The sequence below is a fragment of the Aptenodytes forsteri genome, unplaced genomic scaffold (genome assembly GCF_000699145.1).
Source record: "Aptenodytes forsteri isolate BGI_AS27 unplaced genomic scaffold, ASM69914v1 Scaffold257, whole genome shotgun sequence".
NCBI lineage: Eukaryota > Metazoa > Chordata > Aves > Sphenisciformes > Spheniscidae > Aptenodytes > Aptenodytes forsteri.
This window is the reverse complement of record NW_008795194.1, coordinates 4,634,257-4,641,534: the sequence shown is the minus strand read 5'-3', so window position 1 is coordinate 4,641,534 and position 7,278 is coordinate 4,634,257. Positions and strand designations below refer to the sequence as shown.

The 7,278-nt window shown below is 37.8% G+C and overlaps 1 protein-coding gene across 3 annotated transcripts in view; it reads left to right on the top strand.

Moving 5' to 3' along the window:
• Positions 1–556: 556 nt before the first annotated feature.
• The window catches only part of SESTD1 (SEC14 and spectrin domain containing 1), a 64,696-nt gene continuing 57,974 nt past the window's right edge, over positions 557–7,278 (top strand). The window contains exons 1-3 of one of the 3 annotated variants that reach the window (XM_009278621.1): positions 557–643; positions 2,242–2,304; positions 2,984–3,086. The gene's annotated coding sequence lies outside the window, so the exon portion shown is untranslated. The remainder of the gene's footprint in view (positions 644–2,241; positions 2,305–2,983; positions 3,087–7,278) is intronic. The other 2 variants (XM_009278619.2, XM_009278620.2) reach the window with 2 other exon arrangements.

Here is a 7,278-nt window from a genome sequence, read left to right as displayed (position 1 = left end):
CCCCATAACTGTAGTGTCCCTTGCTAGCCCTTAACAGAGCTTTTTAGCCAGGCAGTTGTAGGAACGAGGTGCTCTAAAGCACCCTTTTTCTTGAAGAATTTGTACGAGCGTATGAAAGCAACTGTTTAAGAGTGGAGACGATTAGTGGAGAATGGTTCTTTTGGTTTTTGAGTTTTTGTAATTTTTTTAATGAGCAAAATTGGTAAGCCTTACGTGGATGGGTATTAGTAGATGCTTTTGTCAGTAGTTCTTTCATCTTTCTTCATCCCAAAGGAAATACTGGTCCTCTGCATTTTTAGTATTGCAGTGTCTGCATTGCCCTAACGATTGGATGTTGACTTTGTTCACACATTAAAATTCACTGTGATGAGGAAGTACTGGGTTTTTTCCCCCCCTTTCCCCATTCTGTGACATTGTCTGTTAAGAATTATTGTGTAGTAAATAATGAAGACTGTTATTACATTATAGGAACAGTGATGGTGGTGAACTTCCGTGCTAATAAGGGTTCTCATTTTTCTGAACGTGAGTTTTTATAGTCCTAGTTCCATTGTCTATGCCAAGCAGAACCTTAAGGAGGAGAAAAGGGGGAAGGTGGACCACAGAATAGAACTGAAGCTTGGTCAGAGAGGCCTACTGCTTGCTGGTAAGGTGCTGATCATGCTTTGCTCTGTCAGGGGGGAAAAAAAAAACCCCAAACCCAAAAAACTTCACCAAAAGTAGGAGCCATTACAATGTTCTTTTAGTGATGGATTTTAGGATTTTGCGCAATTCTTTACATCATAGATTGCTGCTTGAAGAATCCTGTAAAATCACCTCAGCCAACTTTTTTTCCTAAAGTAGTATGCTAATAGATGGTATTTTATTTGCAGTTTAGATGATCAGTAACATCAGTTTTCCTAGAAACAAAAGTTAAGAAAAGTAAATATATGTATAATTTCTTACAAGAAACAGTGCCATGATGTCTCCTGGAGTTGTAGGCTATAATTCTAAATTGGCTGTGGAATTACATTTCTCAGTAAAGCTTATGTAAATGGGAAATGTACATGGTTTTGTTATTTTCCAGCAGCAGAATAAAGTAGTCAGGTGAAGTTCAGCTCAGTTTCAGTTGGCTGCTGCTTGGGAGTGGTAGTAGGGAGGGGAAATGGAGGTACTTATGGAAGACACTAGATACATTGATAGTGAACTTTAATACAATGCTACATAACTGTCAAGAGTCCTTACGAATAGAGTGTGAAGAGGAACACCTTTATTCCCCAGTGACTATGAGTGGTTGGGGAAATACAGAACACCTTCAATAGGTAGCTTCTGATAAAGTAGGCAAAGCCTACCCTAGGGTCTTGTAGGGATAAGAAATGATGTTGCAGCACTTCTACCGTGTCTCTGTTCAAGCTATCTTGAGCACTTTTTATTGATGTTCTTGTTCCTGATCTATGGGTGTGTACTCTTGCCTTCCCTCCATCTTTTTGAGGCCACTAGTTTATTTGCCTGACTAGAAAACTTCCGGTAATGTAAGGGTTTTTTAAATTTAAAACTTGTAGGAGAGATTACTGTAATGACTGCTGCATCTGAGTAACTGTAAAACCTATGAAATGTGTTTAGCATCTTGGCTTTGCCTGTAACACAGTATATACTAATTTTGAGTTTTTGGGTTTCGTTGGTGGGTGGAATTTGATCAGTTATGAAGTTTCATGCAAGTCTTAAAGCATTTGCTGAGGTTTTACATTTGATGCTTATCTCTTAATTCTGCATCTTCTAATACAAATAGGGACTATTTACATTTTTTAATTCAAGTTATAATTTGCTTTTTTTAATTTTATAGCAGTGATTACCTTCATTTGTAAGAATACCTTCTTCTTTTCACAAAAAACACTAACACTGTTCTATTTTCAATTTTGCCTAAAACTCTGTGTAGATTACCCCTGACTGAAAGCATACTACATGAATTCTGGTTCTTGTTACTTTCCCATTGCTTCCGGTGCTGCCTCAGGAGCATTGCCTGCTAATTATAAACAATGTTGATGTCTACCATATGTTTTGGTAGAAAATACGGGATTCCTGCTGTCCCACTCAACTTGAATGCCTAGCTTACAAGTATTTGTGAATATATAATGGAAATGTGGACTCCCCTATCATGTAGCTTTGTAGTAAACCCTTGTTTTCAGCCTCCCCGGAAAGAAAGTTTTAGATTGAGTATTAAGATCTAAAAATATGGTCAAATACTTTTTTCATTTAAATTTGCAGAATCTGGGATCTGGAGCTCAAACTTGTATCCCTAACAGACAGTGTTGCATTGCAGTACCAATGGTAAGTAAGATCAATCTCTTGCAAAAATAAGATCTTTAAAATTTTCACGCAATATATTTGGTTCTTATGAAGCTTGCACACCGATGAATACACTACATAGAACAATGTCTTTGCAGTTGGTTTTGCATAAGCTTATTTAGGCTGTAACTCATGCCTTCTTTAACTTACCTACTTTACTTCGTTTTCATCTTGTGACTTTTAAAAATCCTTAAAAGGTGATATATCATAACCAAAGCTTCTGATACCAAAGTTATGTTACATAGTTTGGCTTAGATACTACAAAATAGTGCAGCTTGTGTTACAGTGTCTCACATAGTGTTAGTGTCTCGCACACAGAGTAGGATTTGCAAATGTATTAGGGGGTGTTTAAGCAGAAGGCTGGAGATATGTGAATTCTAATTTAAAGAGGGAGCTGTGGTTGTGGGTGAGAGTAAGGAAAGATGTTTTAAAAGCATTGAGGTAGATTGTTGCTGCTCTGGGGTTGATAAGCTTGTGCACAGAAGAGAAATGAGAGACTTGAGCACCTTGAGTGAGCAAACGGAAAAATGCACTGGTAAAGCTTTTTATTCTTTAGACTGAGAGTGAGAGATTTTGAAGTGAGGATATCCTTACAGCAGACTCTAAACTCAACAAGGAAGCAAGTGAAAATCAATATGGAGTGTTGTTTTCCTGTTTCTAGGTGAGAAGATGAGCTGCTGCATTTTGGACAAGCTGAAGTTTGGAACGCTGGGACATAAAGAACCCATTAAGAAGGAAATTACAATAGTTAAGAGGAGATGAAGGTATGACTTAGGGCTTCGCAGAATCAATGGTTCAAGGGAGATAGATGTAGTAGGCATGTGAGAATTCAGAGCCAAGCTAAACTCCTATGGTGTTGGCAGAGTTTAATTTGAGGTGTGTTCTTAGAGAGATATCATGAAGGATAAATGTTGACCAGGCTAAGTAAGGCCAAAAAAAAAAAAGTGTTGGAAGAATAAGATAAATGGATTTGATGTTAACTTGATGTTTTAGTCACTAAATGATATGTACAGCTGAACTTGAGAAAATAAATAGCCCTTCTTGAGGGGGAGGGTCAGGATGGACACGTAATACGTAGATGAAAGGTGCCATGGCTTATCTACTTCTAGGTGTTGGTAAAAGCGATGGTTTCTTTCTGATTGGTATACCCTCAATGCGGGTTGTCTGTTTTCTTTCTGCTAGCGTAGTGTTTGCTAATGCTTTCATGTTACATTCTAATTTGGCCCTAGAAAATAGTATCGGTGGAAAATCTGTGAGTGTTACATCTATACAAGATGCTCCAGGTAGCAGTTTAGAGAGCTTGATTTTACATTCTCTGAAGCGTGTGACCATTTATTTATTTATGATAGTGGAATGCTAAATGTTTTATTTTGAGGGGATGGGAGAGAGGGAGAGGTGCTGTGCAGGTGGTTGCTGTGGTCAATTTAATTTGTGGTTTGCAGCTGAAATGTTCAGAATTTTTAACATGACCACAAAACCTGAAGACATCTGTGCAAATTAAGGAAAGATTTATTTCTCTTGCACGCAGTAATTCAAGGGCAGCATAGATAACTTTTTATTTTGTATAGCAATGAATTTGTGTAATTCTGAAATATTTTGAAACTTAAAAATGTGAATGAACAAGGTATTTATATACCAGATCTGGCATATTTCAATCTCTTCTACTTTCATGTTTGGTTAAGATTAGCAAAGTTCTCAAATTACTTATTTATTCCTTATGAAGGGATTTTTATTGTTATCCTCATTGTGTCTACCTTGTGTGTTGTGCAGTGAGGTGGAGGGGGGGAAAGCCACTACCATAATTTTTTTTTTTTTTTTAATTACAGAGGAAATTGTTCAGGATGTTTCAAGGTCCACACAAAATCCTACTCTTGCGCTGGGAACTTTTTTGGTCAGGTATCAAACCCAAAGTTTTAGCCTTTCATTTGTTTTCTTCTTGTTTTGGGTCAATTTTCTCCACCTAAAAAGGATGACTGCTTTTGTATCTGCTATGCTTATGTCTACACACCCCACCCTACTTTTCTTCTCAAACAATCCCTTGCCCCTTCATACCCCCTGCCACTCTATATGGCTTTTGGTTTAGAAGAGCATTTCTTTTTGCTTCCATTCGGTCGTAGTGTCACTATACTGGGCTGAGAAGTGATTCTGAGGGCCTGAGCCACACGCACTTGTAACCAATGCCAAGTATGTGTATTGTTACGAGGTTGTAGATTGTTTTCTTATATAAATGTTATAAAAGGAACAAGAAGTTCTAATCTTGCACTCCAGAGGAAAGTTATTTTTCATTTGTTCCAGACTGCCAACAGTTGCACTCATCAGCGCAGCTGCTTGTCTTTTGACTCGGCTGCTTATGGCCTGGAATTGTCCAATCTCTTTCCTCCCACTGTCGTAGTTAGTTAGTTTTATGAAGTACTGAAGGCATAAGAGCCCTCTGTGATCTTTCATCACAAACTGGTTTTGGACAGTTCCTTAAAGAACCGGTGACAAGATACTTGTTTCCCCCAGCTCATTCTTGCAAGCTTTTATGACTTGTTTGGTTTTTTGTTTTTAGTAGAGGGAGCTAGAAGAGGAGTTTGTAATTTTATTCTACTATTCATTGATTACTTTTCTTCCCTCCAACCTGTGACTCAAAAACGATTTCTGTGGGAGAATTTACAATCTGTGTGATTTCTGTCTAATTTCCACATGGTCTCTGACTAAGTAAAATTTTAAGAGCTGAACCTGAGATTTTTTTTTATGGGTCTTAGGGAAGTGTGACGAGGAAGAGAAAATGTCTGTGCTATGCTTTAAATATAGCATTTCGATTGACCTATTGCTACGTAGAAAATAGTGGAAGAAGCAACCTCCCAAATTGCATCGTTTTGTGTATTCTGTGGTTACTTGATGCTGTGAAGTGAGTTGGAACTATACCAGATGACTGCAACTTCTGCTGTTTTGGCTGCCTGTTGCAAGGAAGGGTATAAGGTAGATCAGAGTCTTCTGTTGCCTGTGATAACATCCTACAAGGGCAAGCTATATGGTTCTGCAGGAAGGTAAACATAGGATCTCCCTCTGTAAATGTGGTGGAAAAGGAAATGTGGAGATGCATCCAAAACCTGTGACTTATTTTCTCTACTATTCTAGATTAAAGAAGCCTGAAAACTGCTCTGATTTTACATATAGCGTATGTGTTTGGCTTGGCCTGAGGCTGGAAAGGGTAGAAAACTCTAGCAAGCTATCATTTTTTATGTTATGCCTCGTGGTATCATTACAAACTTTCTGCATGTGTTCCTTTGGGTTGGAGCAAGACTGCTGCCTGTGGACATGTCCTTTGAATCCAGGGAAGTGCTATTCTTTGAGAGTGCTAATTGCTGCACAGTATCCTGTGCTTGCCCTTCTTGTATGAAAAGACTGCGGTGTCGGTATTGTGTTTCACAGCTGTACATGCAGATGTTATTGCGCATCCTTAGTTATATTGTTTCTGTGCTCAGTACTCTTCCTTCTTTTCTTTCCTTCTGACACTTGCTCTAAGCCTGAGGAAAAGCTCTACGATTCTGTGAAATGAATAGTTGACGGAGATCAAAGTTAAAACTTACGAGCACAATGTCTTTTTCTTCTCGGATGGCATAACCTCCCTTATTCACTTGTTCTCCATTTGCTGGTTCACTATTCATTATATTGCTCATCACTTCTTTTTGCCACTCATGTTTTACTTCACTTCTCACAAAATGCTGAGGGGGGGGAGAAAGGTGGGAAACGAATATGGAAGATGGGTTAAATAGAGGAAGTAGTTAAGAGACAGCTCTTCTAAATTCTAGTATTAGCTATAATTAGAAGACAAAGTGTACAAGGTAAGCCTTGAACCTCTGGGTGAAAATGGGGCAGAAGAAATGGAGTTTTCCAAGCTTAAATTTGGTATGGCTGTGACAATGTGCTTTTGGATCATGGCCTAGCAAACTGTTTTAACAAAGGTTTAACCAAAAGCAGAGCACGTTTTCAATCTGTCCATCTACCATCACAAGTTGCTGACATAGAGTACTAACTGTGTATATGTCATGGAACTGACATTGTATGGTTGCTTTTTGCTTTAAAATTAAACAAGGCTTACATACTGATGAAATGTACTGACTATAGCTTTTATTTTCTTAATCCTTTAGTGTAAATTAACAGGTTATGGAAGATCAGGAATATTTTCTTTGTGTACACCTTGAAAATCAGGCACAATATAACTTCAGTATGCCCTTTTTTATGGATAGTTTTTACAGATAGTCAAAAAGAAAGTAATCATAACTGAACAAAATGGTTGAAAAAGCAAAAACCTTGATTTGATCTTTTCTAAATATGTGGAGTTACCTTTTCTCCTGAGGTCTTAAAGGGCTCTAACATTAAAAATTTATTAGTGCTGCTCATAATATGTTAAAGAGTAAAAAACAAACACTGCATTTGAGTACCTAAGCTGGTGTTCATCTGTCAGGTTTTATTGTTATTTTGAAACTGTCCAGCTGAGTAACCCAGTTCCATGTGCTCTTTAATTGAAGACAGCGTTAATGAATGAATGCTTACAGCCTTTTTCTATTTTTGGGCAGGTTTGGTGTGCTTCTCAAATTACCCTGGGGTATCAGCCCTGGAGATGCCTTCATTTGTGTTCTGTCTTTGTGCCACTTAGGATGTCATCTATCCCACAGCTTTAATGTAGCTTTAAAGGAAGGTGAAATAGTAATCTACATAGATAATTGTGATATTCAGCTTTCTCTCTGTCTTTTGCACATGGATTTTATTTCTGTGTAGGACAGATGAACTTTTTTTAAGCTGATCCAGGGAAAGTGTGGCGTAGTGTTTTGTGGGTTGAAGTTAGCATCTGAAAAAACTTCTATGCTGGCTTCAGGGAATGAAGCTGTTAATTTTGAAGGTCTGCAATTCAGAAGTTGATTTCAAAAGAAAAAAATAATTTCATCCTATATGATTGAGGCTTTTCTT